Genomic DNA, 13,264 nt, shown 5'->3' with positions numbered 1-13,264 from the left:
TACGCCAGCCCCCGCGACAGCAGATCCGATCTCGGAACCGTCTTCGAGGTCGCCTTCATCAACAACTCATCGCCCGCTTCCTCGCTACCAGAGGAGGCAGATCAACAACGACGATCTGATTGCATCCATCGATCAGATCTATTGGAGGTTGCTCGAGAAACTCCAGGAGTTACGGCCCTACCTTTCGGGTTCGCCAACGTCGCCGCCACCGTCCAAGATGCCCTAAGGGCCAAATTCATCAACCAGGTTGAAGACGTCTATCCTCTCGCTGACCAGATAGCGCCATACGCCGCCGACTAGACTTTCTGTCTAAAGCTAAGTCACGCTTTAATATTTTTTCTAAATATTCTCCAATCTTCGTTAATCGCCATGATGTTTCTCCGAGCAGTTTTCTCCATGTTTGCTCTCCAAACGATTTTCCGAACCCCCAAATAGTCCTGTTGATGCTCGAACGCCTCCAGAGACGGCCCTGTCTCCGGCTCCTTCCTACACGTGCACGAGCGTCTACCCTCTGCGTTATGGGTGGTCGGCAGTGGCTCCTTAGCGACGCCTGTTCCTCCTACACGTGCACGGGCTCCACGCTCCGCGTTATGGTTAACAGGCTAGCTAGGGCTGGAGACTCAGCTACACACTAACTGTTCGGGCGGTTTATATTAAATACATCTTCACACCAACTGATCGTCGTGCTGCAGACGCTATTTCATCGCCATTGCTGATTTTTCTTCAAAGTTCATATATCTTTACATCATGTACTACCCGTTCTACATGTTTGTATTGTAGGATCATCGTCCAGGTGATCGGATCACTTGGTGCTCGAGCTTCTCCACCGATCAACTGGTCGGACCGCTCGGTTCATGGACTCCATCGCCGACCAGTTGATCGGACTGTTCGCCGGTCACTTCTACTCAATGCTCACTTCGTCGTCGACCAGTTGACCAGACTGTTTGTCGCTCGTACTTCATCGCCAGATACGTCGGTTACTTCTCGGCGCTCGGTTTCTTCGTGCTCGAGGAGTAAGTGGGCACACTTCACCGCACGGACGTCGCCAGCTACGCCGGGGACTCCTCGGTGCGCGAACATCGCCGCCTACGCCGGGGACTCCTCGGTGCTCGGTCATCGCCAGCGACGCCGGGGACTCCTCGCTCCTCGGTGCTCGGACCTCGCCAGCTTCACCGGGGACTCCTCGGTGTTCGGACATCGCCAGCTTCGCCGGGGACTCCTCGGTGCTCGGACATCGCCGCCTACGCCGGGGACTCCTCGGTGCTCGGTCATCGCCAGCGACGCCGGTGACTCCTCGCTCCTCGGTGCTCGGACATCGTCAGCGACGCCGGGGACTCCTCCCTCCTCGGTGCTCGGACATCGCCAGCGACGCCAGGGACTCCTCGCTCCTCGGTGCTCGGTCATCGCCAGTGACGCCGGGGACTCCTCGCTCCTCGGTGCTCGGTCATCGTCAGCGACGTCGGGACTCCTCGCTCCTCGGTGCTTGGACATCGCCAGCGACGTCGGGAACTCCTCGCTCCCCGGTGCTCGGTCGTCGCCAGCGATGCCAGGGACTCCTCGCTCCTCGATGCTCAGTCATCGCCAGCGACGTCGGGACTCCTCGCTCCTCGGTACAGCTGCCAAGAAGCAGCAGCTCGACTATATTAATTTTCAGAGATTCAATTGGACTTCGGCAGCTTGCAAATAAACCTTCTTCTGTTGGCTTCGGTGAACAAAACAGGTCATCTCGGCAACAGCAGAAAATCAACTATTTTATTTCTTCAGAGTTTCAGTTCTATAAGAGCAGCTTAACTATTTTTGTTCTGTAGTTCACTTCTTCAGCAGGAGTACTGCTCGTCGGTTTATTTCTGCAGCTTGGTGCAGGCTGTTCAGCTCGACTATTTTTCTTTGATTGGTTAGAAGTTTTCTTCTCTGGTTTTCAGATCTTTAACAGTGATTTTTTTCATCAATAGCATCATCAAGTGTCTATTCTCTCTCTGGCTTGATCATCAACAACAGCTGCTGCAATTCAGAGTGCATGCTTTCTCATCTATCACAACTGCTGTAACTGATTAATGGAGAATCTCAGGTAGTGCATAGGTATTAATTCCTCAAGCCTGTACATCATCTCACCCATAATTCATGTGAAATGTCTATATGAGCTATATATAGTGTTGCAATAGTCTTTGAACTTTTCATGCGATCATTAGCTTTGGACTAGTGAGCTTGATAATTATTTTCACATGTTTAATTAGACCTCTTATTAGCAGGCTTATTTGTGAATTGATTAAATTTGCCTAGTGATTATGATTTACAAGAATTTGTATTGGAACTAATGCTAAGGTGACACTAATGACAAGGAATTACTAATTCTAGAAGTAGAAACAATGTCCCCATAATGCTTTGCTAATGATTCTAGACAAATAGTGGTACATCTTTTCATTGAACCATTGAATATGATATATTAGACTTATAATGTCAATTTATTAAAGATAAATAACATTATAACACTGTAATATTGCAAACTGACCATAAATAATTCTGCAAACTGACCATAAATAAATTTGCCTAGTGATTATGATTTACAAGAATTTGTATTGGAACTAATGCTAAGGTGACACTAATGACAAGGAATTACTAATTCTAGAAGTAGAAACAATGTCCCCCATAATGCTCTGCTAATGATTCTAAACAAATAGCGGTACATCCTTTCATTGAACCATTGAATATGATATATTAGACTTATAATGTCAATTTATTAAAGATAAATAACATTATAACACTGTATAATTACAATTACCATTCTCTTCCTTTCAGTTTAATTCTTGTCTAAGGAATTCTATAGAGGTAGAATAATAAAGGTACAAAATGTAAGAACCATATTTTCATATTTATTATAGTAAAATGTTTGTTTTATATTGTTTCATATGTAAGGATCATCATGGCGTGCTTGGAGAGACTACCATTGCACAATAAGAGGTAGCTCATGACAAGGCTACATGCCACAAGAGTCCGAAACATGAGCAACCTCCTCCAATGAAGGTAGGTGAACAAAATATCACTTATCTTAACTATATTATCTTGATAAACAAATGATGTTTATTGGTCGCTAAGTGATATGTCAAATTAATATAGGTTTGGTCCACAGTGGTACTCATGCCTACAAAATATCCAAATAAGGTCTTTTGAGCACTAATCCAAAAACATGTTTTGGTGGAGTTGAGACAAAATCAATTCTACAAAGTGGATATCAATCATCCTGGGTACAATAACATTGGTGATGCCCTTGCCAAAGGTGGTAACAATTGTTCGGACTTTGACATTTGTATGTTCGTACTAGCTTTTAAGTTTACATCAACTAACATAGGTAGAATAATATTTAATGTTATAACTTTCTCTTTGCAGGTTGAAATGATTAATGGCTGAATTCTTATATTGATGTGTGCAAAAATGGATGAAAGAAGCAATGTAATTTAAGAACACTAGATATCACACTTTTATTTGTAGTAGTATGGGCTTGTACTCTTCAATACTATATGTAGTTGCTCTCAAGCTAGAGCCACATCGTTATGTACCTATACTGTCACTTGATTTGAACAAGTATTACGTTGAAATCTTCAAATAATTTGTGGATCTTGCTATGGTTATTGAAATTTGAGGCTCATGAGATTCTATAATGTGTCATATTTGTGTGATTCTGCAATGTGTAGCTCACATGTAAGGGTAATATAAATATTTTATGTAAAAAGTTGAATGTGTTACAATAGGTAAAACATGTGTTGTAAATCATGTGTTACTCCATTCCACACTATATACTCTACTACAATGTGGAAGTGTTACTAGAACACTAAAAAATTGTTACAAAAGAAAATCACTGTAACACTAGACAATGTTACAGTAGATGTGTTACAAACTATGTACTCCAGCATATTATGGAAGTGTTACTATAGCTAAAAAAAGTGTTACAACAGAGAATCACTGTAACACTAGACAAATATTCCAATAGATATATAAATGTGTTACAACGTAGTAACACTTTTCTATATATAAAAGAACACATATTCCGTGTTACAATAGATCAGTCTATAGTAATATGGCCAATTGGAACACATAAAAAAATATGTTACTAAGAGAGCTAGTAACACTTTTTTCAGCCTATAGTAACACAAGTTGGTGTTACTATATCCCGTGTTGTAGTAGTGGGGTGCATGGAGTAGCTAGATGAAAGAATTTATATAGATTTTGGGAGATGAATATTCTAATTTAATTCTACAAAAGCACAACACACTTAGGCAAAGCGTTAGGTAATAAGAAGGTCATAATAAGCACTACTCTAGCTAAGATCTTGCAAGCCTAGGATGACGAAGACTACATACACAATCCTAGATTGAATTGAGTAACTAAGGTAAGTAACTAGGATTGGTAAACTAGCTTGTTGAGCACCCAAGGATTACAAGTTCTACTGTCTCTATTTCTATGAATTGTAAGAACACAATTAAATGCACAAGTAGAGAGTGATCAAACCACACAAGGAGAATAACAGAAGATATATTTCGCGGTTCTTGACTCCACGTTGAGACAAGTCCAGGAATCACCGCTCCTCTACAAGCTCAACAACCCCTCAAGGTTGGCTCCTATGTGAGCACTGTTTATAAGCCGGCTCCATCGCAAGGTGTGATCTATGCACAAAGACCGAATTGCCGCCAACAAACTTTCCACATGGGATATATTTTTATTTCTTAGGAGAGAGATTTTAGGAACCATTGGAGGAACCAAGTAAACATTTTTAGTGACTTGAAAAACTCATTGATTTATCAATTTCTTTTTTAACTACGGGAGAAATTCAAAAATCAAAATAACTTATAATTTAGAACGAAGGGAGTAAAATTCAAACATGAGCTATTTTATTTGGATTAGACGTCGTAGTTTTTGTAGCGTTGAAATTGGAATTCTCTCTGAAATGGTTTCGGCATGCTTGGCCGCCGGTGCTGCGCCGGTCGCCGGAGATGGAGAGCACGTGGTCGGTACTTGTTGTCTTTTTTCTTCATCACAACTCTTTTTCTTTTCTTCTTTTTTCTTTTACATATCATCACTTTACGTGGTAGATTATATTATCAAAATTGTTTAGTTATTTAATCAACCAATAAAAATATTTTCTTTCATATTATATCGTCCCTATTATGGAACATCCAGATCCAGTTGGCCAGCCGGCTGACTTTTGATGCTTTTAGAGTGATCGCGGTGGAATCTGATAAGCTCCTGCACTTTGACGGCAAAACTTTTTTTTATTAGTGTGCTAAAATGTCTTGCTATCACTAAAGATGGAATAGAACCCCTAACGGAAAAAAAACCGACCTTTAGTACCAAGAAAAAAATACACCTCAATTCTAAAGCTAGCAATTGTATTTTTGAATGCACTAACACTGATGAGTTTAAGCAAGTCTACAGTCTACACGCTCACTAAAGCTAATCAAATTTGGTTAAAATTGAAAGAGATTTATGACACTTCTAGCAACGTTGGTGAACGAAAACATTGCTTGGTGAAACAAACTTATGATTCTCTTTCTATGTTGCATAATGAGATTGTAAAAAGACATGTACTCATGACATAATCTTATTGTCAATGAGCTCAATGCAAGATGTTTTATCAAGGTGAGCGATGTGGATGTGCTGAGGAAGATCATATCCATACTACCCCATGACTAATATGCTTTCATCATCACCGTCTTCGACAACATGGAAGACTGGAGCATAATGACCCCTCCCTTGTCACTGGAAAAATATCGACGTTTTTGAGATGACAAGGAAAATGGGTTAAGAAGCTTCTTCACCAAGCAAGTTAAATATTTGTCCTAGATCTGAAGCCTCTCTCTCTCATCTCTCGGCAACGATGGACGGGGATGGCACCAGCGGCCCAACACATGCGGGGTCGTGTGGGGCTCCTCCCGACAGTGGCGGACGTGCAGGGGCCTCTCCCGGCGGCGAAGCACGCACTAGGGTCGCACTTGGTGGCTGCACACGCGTGGTGGCCTCTCCCGACAGCGGTGGCGGATGCGCGGGGGCTTTCCCGGTGGCGGGGACACCTCCAACGGGTTGCTGTGGCGGCGGGGGCTGCATGGAAGCAGGCGGGCTCGACAGTGGGCTCTGGAACAGGCTCGCCAACTCGTTTTTAATCTATTTCCGGAGGCGAGCATTTGGTCGCCTCTAGAAATCCGGATTTACCCAAGCGTGGACTCGGCCTGTTCGCCTCCGGAAACCTGTTTTGGCCATTTGTGAACACGTTGTATGTGGTAGTGGAGATAAAGAAGGACAAGAAATTTAAGTCAAACTAATGCTCAAAGTGAAGGAGAATATGATGATGATGATGAAGAAAAATTAGATGACAAGAAGAAGCATGCACCTCTTCCCCGATAACGAAGAAACCATGGAACTCATAAGTATAGTGAAGAAAATGATAAGCATGATCCAGTCCAAGGGCATGCCCATTACAATGAATACATTATATTCACTGACCAAAGAAGAAGGCAAAGAAAGAAATGTTTCTTCGGTTGAGGTGAAATTAGACACTTTAGGCCCTGTTTATTTGGGCTTCCTGAGAGCTTTTGGTCTAGCTTTTTAGTTTTTGGAAGGCCCCAAAGCTGAGGTCCAAAAGTTCTCAGGAAGCTAAAACAAATGGGGCCTTAGAGATCAATGTCCAAACATGGCTAAGGACAAGAAGAAGGGAAGGACAAGAAAATGTCAAACCCTCACAACAATCAAGACATGAAACCTGTTTAGTAGAAATTAATATTCTCCCAGAAACATTTCTAATTTAGATTTTCTCGAAAAATAATTCTCTACTAAAATACAATCACTTGTTCAATTCATTTAGCTAACGATCTAGATTTTCCCATTAGAATTAGTGTAAAACACCTTTTTGGGCGATTCTTGCTCCTAGTGTTAAAACGAGAAACATTTCAAGATGATTCAGAGTGAAACGTTTCTAGTTTGCACCATTTGGTAGAGATTCAAATGATTCTTTCCAAAATTAGAAACATTTCACCTATCCAAACAGGCTCTTAAGAAACAAAAATTAATTGGTCATAGGATGAAGGGGTGGCCTAGTGTTTTATGTCGCCAATATATATTGTTCTCCATCTCGCATGTTCATTACACGCCACTACGGTCAAATTTGCCCGAAATGCCAATAATCAGACTTAATGTATTTATAACAAGTTATTTGTTTGTTTATACGATTATATTAGATATCTAATTTGCCTAGGTATTGATCAAGTGCCTGAATAGGCTGCATATATATAGAAACAAGTATTTGTTCGTTGAATGATCATATCTTACACATAGTATTCTTATTTCACTTGATAATTAATTTTATTTGCCATACATATAATTTATATATGTACCTTTTCTTTTCTTTTTTTGAGGAAACTGGAAGGGCTTAAGCCCTTACAGTGCAATTTTATTGAAGCAATTGAAAAGTTGAAGTAAAGTACAAGGCACGAGCACCGACAAAAGTTCAGGAAACAAAAAAAAGGAAATATAAAAGATGAGGCTTAGCCTACAAGTTAAACCAGAGAAAGACTCCATTGTTCAAAGGCTTGTGCTCTTCTGCTGTTAGCTCTGTTGTTGAGAAACTGAAGCTCTCTGAGGAAGGTTGCTTTGCAGGCTGGGAGGCTTGGCTATACTCCTTTAAAGATAAGGTCATTCCTTGCAGACCAAATAGTCCAACAGAGAAGGATGATAGCTGGCATGAAGATTATCTCATTACATTAATAATGTCAGGAAAGTCTATATTAAGGGGCATGTGTATTTTGATGAATTCCCAGCACTGTTTTGCAAATCATCACTGGAGAAAGAGGTGTTGTGATGTTTCTTCAGTATCAAGATCCACAAATAACACAATTGTAGAAAGGCAGGTGCATGTTTCTTTGTGTAAGAATATTCCTTGTACTGAGCCCATCCTTGATGAGTATAGCCAGAAGAAAACTTTGTGCTTGGATTGACAGAAGCAGCCCCATGTCCAGTTGAGGGATACATGAACCTGATGATGGCCAACCAAAGTTTTGTATACTCTTGAAGATAAGAAATTCTGCCCCCAAGAGTATGTCCAGTTATCTTTGTCTTCTGTCAGTTGCCTGTCTGTCATCCTAAGGGAGAGATCCTGGAACTGATCATAAGCTATATCTAAGATTGGAAGGTGAAGGAGTTGATTTGGACTGTTCTGATTCCATGCCTTTGCCACTGAGATGAACTTGTTTTTGGCAAAAGAGAAAAGCTCAGGCGAGTTGACTCTCGAATTCACATCTCCCCAAGTATCTTGCCAGAACAAACATGTTTGCCCATTTTTGACATCTACCAAAGCCATTTATTCGTAAGTTTGCAAGCCTTTCAGGTTGTCTCTCCACCAGAATGACCCCCCTTTTTTGTGTGGTTTGGCACTTGGCAGCCTACCATTAGGGTAATGCTTCTCCCAAATGAGATGAACCCAAGGGATGTCTGACTTGTTGAAAATCTTGTGTAAATTCTTTAGCAGTAGAGCTTTGGTTCTGTTTCTCAATGTCTATTACCCCCAAACCACCTTCATCCTTTGGTATGCAGATCATGGTCCAGGCTGCTTTTGGCTGTACCTTTTATGCTTGGTTACATGAACACTCTATCGATGAAATAAAGCATCTTACTTTGCTTACAGACATATATGGGCACTTCCCACTGTATCGAAGCAAGCATATATATCTCCACGCAGGGTCACGCCAAAGGTACAAAAACTTGATACTCACTCCATTACTGCGAGCATATTTAAATACGAGTGCAGCGAGGCAACGTCATGCATGTCTTGCGCTTTCGTGTCCCCTGATTGAGATGAGATCACTAAAGATAAATGGGGAAGAAATTGGCGGGGGCGACCTGATGGCGAAAAACAGGTAAGACAAGATGCAACTTCTTTCTCTTAATTAATTTATGTAGACACTTCATAGCATTCTTTAGGTGATAAACTCTAGAAAGCAGTATGTGATATCCCATCTCCTTTCACCGTTTATTAAGTGATGTGAAATGCATAGCTTCACTTTTCAATTCCAAATTTAACACTTCTTAAATTCTAGTCTACACCTCCAACTAAGAAAAGGTGGACTCTTTGACATTCAGTTGCGACATAATTTAATTTTGAAAACTGAAATTGGCTTCACAATGCAAATCGGCTGCTGCATGCCCCACAATGCAAAGGTGTCAGCTGAAGTTCCTGACACCGGTCACTACAGGAATTTAAGATTCCCCAAGTCTCTTTCAGTTTCCATATATTTTCAGAATTTAATTTTGAACAATTTCAAGATTTCCCAAGTGTCTTTGTGAACATCATATCTGACTGTTATTGGTCTATTTAGAATTTTCTCAAACGATGACGGTATTATTAGCGCACTTTGAGACGTTTCTCACAAGTTGTTTCGAGAGTTTTTGTTCGCAATTTGTTTTCAGATAAGTTATAAATCCCTCAGCCACCTGACAAAAAATGAAGAAAAGAATAATGTAACTGATACTATAGATAAGCACCTCGTCCCTGCCAACTTGCGACAAGAAGTCCCACAATTTTTTTTAAAAAAAAATGTTTTTTCAGTTTTCACCCAAGCTTCATGGCCTCACGCTGCACGACCATTTTTTGAGGAATCAGGAGGCTCCTACTGCAATTTATTAACAAAAAGTAGTTAACAGAGTGACAACATTACAAAGGATAAGTAAAGACAGCAAGCATCCTACACCCCTCCCCCACCCAACTGGAAACCTCAGGGGTCAGAGAAGGAGAAGAAAAAAATCCAAAAGATTACAAGTTGGAGTTGATCCATGATTCTAGGAGGGGGATGATTCTAGCCTTTGTTCTGGCTGCACGACCATTCATACCCACCCATATGGGACGCGAGCTTTCAACGGTTCAACCACATGCCCACAAAGTTACCTTGCCATCCTATCTATTAACAGCAATAACTGATAATGATGATGCAATATTTTTCCTCTTTTACTTTGCTGTTTCAAACATTCTTCAATTATTTAGTCATCCGACTTGGGGAGTCAGCTAAGCCAACTCTGGGCGAGGAGCCGGCTTGGCAAGCTGGCCAAGCCAACTTTGGCGATCCAGGCACCGTTTCATCCTTCTTTGCTTGTTTCTCTTGCTATTCGCCGTGCCAATTAATTTCGGACACTCCCTTGATGCTAGGAACTTGTTGGTGTTGCCCATATTCCACGTTGAGACATTTTTGAGTGTCGTGTTTACCAGTGGGGATGGGGACTATCTATACCTTTGGATCGATCGAGGAGTGTGGCGTGATTTCATATGTTTTTATCTTCAATGTGCTTTGGGAGTTTCGATTACTTGGAGCTTGCAAACCTAATTAAAGTGTGGTGAACTCCACAGCTTGGTGCCTGCTGTCCAAGAGCTCTGGAACACGTGGGAGATCCACTGCCTGATCCTCGCCTGCCTTTTCCTTCAAGTCTTCCTCTTCGTCTTTGCTGGTTTGCGGAGGCGCAGCGCGTCGCCCGTACTGCACACCGTGCTGTGGCTGGCCTACCTATCGGCTGACTCTGTGGCCATCTTCGTGCTCGGCCACCTCGCGGTCCATGCGAGCGAGCCGGGCCGGGAGCTCATCTCCTTCTGGGCGCCGTTCGTGCTGGTCCACCTAGGCGGGCAGGACACCATCACAGCCTTGTCGAGGCAGGACAACGAGCTGTGGAAGCGGCACCTGCTTGGCTTGGTCTCCCAGGTGGTGGTCGCCGGGTACGTCGTGGCCAAGGCTTCTTGGCCGGACGGCCGGCTGACGGCTGCCATGGTGCTCATGTTCTTTTCTGGATGCTTCAAGTACGCCGAGCGTACTTTGTGCCTCTACATTGCGAGCCCAGCGAAGCTTGGGTCAGACGCCCTGGCTCATCAGTCAGAAAGACTACGGGACCTTCAGGCTGACAAGTACAAGGATGATTTAGACCTCAAGGGAATGATGGACAGACTTGATGAGATATCCGGTGGAAGTTGTAATGGACATCATCGGTTGTCTGATAAAAGTCTGAGAGACATCCTGTCAGTGGATGCTCCCCTGAATGGCAAAAATGGAGTTTCATTTGTGGGAGATCGTCTACCCGACATTCTCAAAAGGTTTCAGTCCAGTTCAGGCCGATGCAAGATCTATGAGAATGTGGGGGCACTTCTTGTAGATTTCTACCAAGACCTCTACACCAAGAAGCCAATTCGGGAATGGTTGGTCGGTATGTCTTATGCTTTAATAAAAGAATGCATATGCCCCGTCTGCCAGGAAGGTTGGTTGGTATGTCTTGTTTGCTGCTGTTGCGCATCATTTTGTAGTATTGCTATAAGCCCCTTGGTGCTACTGGAACTCTTCCAGTATGTTTCAGCACCGATAGCCTTGGTGCTCTTCTGGGCCGCTGAAAAGGGGGGCAAATACACACAATATCCTACCAAAGCTGATATCATCGTGTCCTACATATTGCTTTTAGGAGCAATTGTCTTAGACGTGTCCTCTACCACCATCTCCATTTTTTCCAAGTACAGTCAGAAGCTACCTGCAACGTGGAGAAGTAAGAAACAGTGGTCTGAGGAGCTAGCACAATACAACATGATGAAGAGGCACGTTGTTGTGCAAGACACTACGGGCACAATGGCATCCATACACCAGTGGATCGGACGATGCTTGGGTGCCTGGGGTGTCGAGTTACTTGAGGTAACACACACACCCATCACAGAGGATCGCACACCCATAAAAGAGTTCATCCTCGACAATCTGTTAGGCTTGGGAACAAGGAGAAAATAGGACATTGCCAGCTCCCGTGGCCGACAGGCACTTGAGGGGTGGGTGGACAAACACAGAGGTCCAGATTCTGGAAGGCTAAGAAAAGCACTAGTTGAGACCACCGTCGGCAGCGGTGTTGATTTCCCCACAAGCGTGCTCATCTGGCACGTTGCAACAGACATATGCTACTACTTCAGGGACAACGACGGCGCTAGCACAAATGATTCTGATGACATGAACAAGGTTAAGAAGCATAAGCAGATGAGCAGAGAGCTATCAAATTATATCATGTACCTTGTCTTCAAGTCCGTTGTGATGCTGACTACCAACTCCCAACTTGTACATGACAAAGCCCATGGTGAAATTAGAAGAACTTTGTCAGGTCAAGATCAACAGGGTCAACCGCAGGTTGTTCTAGATGAGAAGGCAGAAGTCATGAAGCTTTTTCAAGCCAACAAGAAAGAGGAACAGCAAGATCATCAGTCTGTGGTTGATACCGAGAATCATCAAGAAGCAGCCAACCAACAGATACTCTTGGAGAGGATTGAAGCTTTTGATTCTTCAGCATGGGAACAATTCTTGAAGCACATTGAAGCCAACAGGAAGAAACGGGAACATCAGCAAGATCAGTCGACGGTAGATACCGAGAAGCGTCAAGAACCACCCAATAGTAACGATGATAATGCTGGTGCTAATATTCATCTGCAGAAAGTTGTGCAGAGCGCTGCAGCGGGTACTACTCCAGTGTTGCCCCGTGCATGCTTGGTGGCGAGGGAGCTCCTTATCATCAACGATGAAGCAGAGCGTTGGGGCCTCATCGCCAATGTGTGCGCAGAGATGCTTTACTACGTCGCGCCTCGTTGCGGCTGTGCTTTCCACTACAAGCATCTTAGCACCGGTGGGGAGTTCATCACCCACCTTCCCAATTCTCATGAAATTTCTAGGCCCTTTTCTGCCACCCCTGATACTTGAGCTTCATTGTATAGCCTTATATTAGGGGCAAATCCATGCCCAGATCGTGTGTGTGTGTGTGTGTGTGTGTGTGTGTGTGTGTATATATATATATATATATATATATATATATATATATATATATATATATATATTATAGAAATATTCATATGAAACGGAGGATAGCTGTCCGCCCGGGGTGTGGTATCAACTTTTTTATTTTTTAGTCCATTTTTTAAAAAAAATCACAAATATGCCCTTGAAGGTATGATTTCAAAATATGGATCCTTAGCTCGGCGCCATCGTTGGTGGCGCCGAGCTTACATGTCTCGGCGCCATAGATTCTGGCGCCTAGGTCTTGGGCTCGACGCAGACGTGGCGGTGACTTGGCAGGCAGTTTGGCGTCGTAGATCCTGGTGCCGAGCTTGGCGCCGTAGATCCTGGTGCCGAGCTTGGCGCCGTAGATCTTGGTGCCGAGCTTGGCGCTATAGATCCTGGCGCCGAGCTTTGTGCCAATATCTATGGCGCTGAGGTGGTGTTTTAACCCAGCC

The 13,264-nt window shown here is 43.1% G+C and overlaps 1 pseudogene; it reads left to right on the top strand.

Moving 5' to 3' along the window:
* The first annotated feature begins 8,835 nt into the window (after nucleotides 1-8,835).
* On the top strand, nucleotides 8,836-12,734 carry LOC136468738 (uncharacterized; annotated as a pseudogene).
* Nucleotides 12,735-13,264: the final 530 nt, after the last annotated feature.

This window comes from Miscanthus floridulus, chromosome 8, assembly GCF_019320115.1.
Source record: "Miscanthus floridulus cultivar M001 chromosome 8, ASM1932011v1, whole genome shotgun sequence".
Classification (NCBI taxonomy): Eukaryota; Viridiplantae; Streptophyta; class Magnoliopsida; order Poales; family Poaceae; genus Miscanthus; species Miscanthus floridulus.
Note: the sequence above shows the minus strand (reverse complement) of the source record. Positions and strands in the feature narration are given on the sequence as shown.